This window comes from Dioscorea cayenensis, chromosome 9 (assembly GCF_009730915.1).
Source record: "Dioscorea cayenensis subsp. rotundata cultivar TDr96_F1 chromosome 9, TDr96_F1_v2_PseudoChromosome.rev07_lg8_w22 25.fasta, whole genome shotgun sequence".
NCBI classification, from domain to species: domain Eukaryota; kingdom Viridiplantae; phylum Streptophyta; class Magnoliopsida; order Dioscoreales; family Dioscoreaceae; genus Dioscorea; species Dioscorea cayenensis.
In genome coordinates this window covers 20,659,891-20,663,589 of record NC_052479.1, presented here as the reverse complement: position 1 = coordinate 20,663,589, position 3,699 = coordinate 20,659,891, and positions in this window count along the sequence as shown.

Genomic DNA, 3,699 nt, shown 5'->3' with positions numbered 1-3,699 from the left:
GTGAAACAATTTCAAGGTTTTACCTCCATTTTAGCCAGTTTTTACACTTGATGCACTCCATAAACTCTAGTGCAAGGTTAGTAGTACCCCTTCACTCTTCCTCTTGGGTTTTCTTGGTTGTTTAGGGTGGAACCATTTGGTTTTTGTATTTCTCTTCTTGCTAAACCATTGTTGGAATGATTCTAGATGTTTGTAAATTTTCTTGGCCGTTTTCACAAAAGAAACTTTTGCAACATCTTTTCAGTTCTACTGTAGCACTTGCCACTTTTCACAATTTCTTCATTCCATTGAGTATTATTCCCTTGTATCTTGGTTTGATGATGCATCCTTTTTCTTGTAGGCATGCCGATGAAGAAAGTAGCCTAAAAATGATCAAGGAGGGATCATTCACTTCCCATTAATGAGCCACGATTTACAAATGAAGAGCACAAAATGTGGTTCGCTCTATTATCCCGGAAAGGGTTTAGCACCATCTGAAAGATTTATTGGGACGCGTTAAAAACTTTGGAGTTGGATGGTGTCATCTTGGAAAACATTTCTCATGATGGGTGGGAACACATTTTTTTCATTGAAGAAGACACCTATAAAGAACTCACCATGGAGGTGTTAAGCACGGTCGAGGTTACAAAACAATGTCCTTTAAACTGTCAAGAGAGTTCTATTTCCTTTCGGGTATCTAGGAAGAAAAATCAAATTTCTCAAGACCAATTGAGTGTACTTTTGGGACTTTATACGGAAGCATTCACACAAACACCCGAGTTTAAGGCTTTAACTCAAGATTTCCCATATCCCGTGTCTAACGACTTGTATTGGACCTGCATTTCAAGTAGCTCAAGGATGAGCAAGGCCACCCAAATGTTGAACCCCGCACATCGCTATATCCATGCCTTATTGACTAGAGGCATAGGGGGATGACTTAACTCGATGGGGATGGTTTTGTGCACCAACCTTTTGATGGTTTATAGTATTCTCGAGCGCTACCCTCTTCACATGGGACATCTCTTTGCCGAGATCCTTTCACACAAAGGGAAGTTCATCCGCCTTGGGGCTATTTTTGCCGGACCATACATTACAAGATTGATTAGAGGCATGCGCCTTATGAAGCGCACCCAAGGCATGAAGGTTGTGGATGCCATTACCATGCTTAGGATATTGACACTTGTTTCCATTAGAATAATTGAGAGACGGGGGAACACATACCACCTTCAACGGCATCATGGGATGAGTACACAAGACCCTGGCCTCTAGCATGAGACAGACACAAAGTCAGAATCAGAGTTTAAGCCTCAGCCTAGGGACAGTCGACCATCACTTGAGGCATGATTTTAGGAGTTCCATACTGAGGTCCACCAATATTTACATGTTCTTGAGAGGGGGTAGAAGGAGTTAGCTACATCACAATGCTGCATTGAGAGCAACATGGCTGAGATTTTGGCTTTTATTTGCGGTTCATCATCATTAGTTGGCACCACCTCTGCCTCCTTGCATGGCATCATCGCTTCCACCAAACCCTCAGGCTCACATCATACCTGAGCACTTCTCTGCTTGTGTTATATTATCCTTGTAGTTTCATCATACTTTATATTGTTTTATTGTAACTTGTACTCTAGAGTTAGTAAGGGTTTAGTCCCTACTAAACTTTATTTGATTATTTTGGTTCTTGTTTTCATGCTTATCTCCATTACTTATGTTTCTAGAGTTGTGATAGGCTTTTTGTTACTTTCAGGATTATCATCATTGGAGCTTCAAAATCTATGGCCCTCATTTTGCAACTAAGCCCCAAGTTCATGCCCATCTATCACATTTCTCACCGACTAATTGGGGAAGTTTCTACACTCCATTTCCTTACTTTTATTGCATATTTTTTTCACATGTTCTACTGACTTATGTGTATTGGGACAATGTACAACTTTAGGAGTGGGGATGGAGTATCTTAGTGTTTTTCATGCTTGAATTACCTATGATAGCTATGATTTCCTTGTTAAGAACTTCATAGTTTAAGAGAATGATAGATGTGAGTTGTATCTCTTATCTGTGCTTGAATGAAGTCCTATTTTAGCTCTAGTGCACCTCCACGCTTTTTCACAGTTCCTTCCACCTTATACACTCCAACCAACCCATCACAATGATATTGGCATTAGAATATGAAAAATTGTATCTTTAATACTCTTTTAAGAGGTTTTGGTTCCTTCATTGTTGTCTTTAGCCTTAAGTGAAGCATTGTAGCAGATTATATACAAAGGGACATGAGGTACAGTGTGTACATACAAAAGAAATAGAAGAAAAAAAGAAAGAGTGAGCCTATGATAGTATTCCTTTGGTAGTTTAGCATGAATTCATCCATGTCGACTGTAACTGAGTAAGTTGGGTGGCTCTTGTGCCTAATCATCAAATGCATCCTTCATAGATATTATCTTTGTGTGGTCTATGTTAGTCAAGCTCAAGAAAAAAAAATTGTGTGTATTTATGCATACAAGAAAATAAAATATTTCTACTGATCTCCTTGAAACTGCTGCATAATCACTTAAAGGCAAGAGTTTTATTTGGGAACCAAGGGACTCTTATCTTAACTGATTATTGAGGGTGTCTTTAACACTTTTAATGCTGATCTTATTGTGTAAGGTGTGAATGGGCATCCTAGGGTAATCCAAGGTGTGGAGGCTGACACGTCCGAATATGCTTGTAAACCGCAAGTGCACGGGTGTCGAAGTAATAATTACCCCGGTGAGTGGGTAGTCGGATCCAAAGGGAACAGAAGTATTAGTATTAACCAATTCTTAGTTATCTAGTCGAAATCAATGGATGTGATGAAATGAACTAATTGCAAGAGAATTAATAAGCAAGCAAACAAGCAAGAAAACAAGTAAAGGAGATCTCAATCAATAAAGATGAGGTACCCGGACAATGCTCCCCCTAGGATCTAACATGAAGCTTATGATTCACTAAATTCTTCTAAACCAAGTCTAATGAGTCAAGGTAATTGATGAGTGTCCCGCAAGTGCACGGGGTCATCAAGTAATACCTCTCGTGCGAGCACGAGAGGGTCGTATTCCCTAGGCCCAAGGAGCTACCCTTACTTCCTTTTTACTCGTAGTCTAACCTACAAATCGCTTGATGCTTAATGCTACTAATAAAAATAAAACTAAGCAAGTAATTGTGAAAAGACCGATTAAGAGAGTGAAATTCAAGAAGTGAGGGAGGTCACGGATGTGGATCCCCCCGGGGTTACTAAGCGTTAGAAGAATGCTAGAAGTGCTAAGCACGTGGTGGTTCAGGCCAAGAGAGATCCAAAGATAGATCATCCCGATGGTCACGGTAATGGTCCCTAATCCCATACGAGTATTGGTACGGAATCTCTTCTGTCCAAATCCTCCTACGATTGCAATTCACACAGGGAAATCCCTAATGGTTGGAGGGGTATGAGACACCCGATGGTCACGGCGTGCTCATACATACATCCCCATTAAGCAAGGTGTGTCTAGTACAAGGGTGATGGTCACGCACTGAGTACAACCTAGAAGTTGAAATACAGAGTTCTCATGCAAGATCAACACAAAAAAAGTACGCCAAGCTTAAACCATGAACAAACCACATGCATTAAGCGAATCAAAGCATTCAACAACACAAGTTCACCCCAAGGTTCACCGACATCCGGTGACCTTGGGGTTTAGCCGTCCATATAAGAAACTACACAAGATA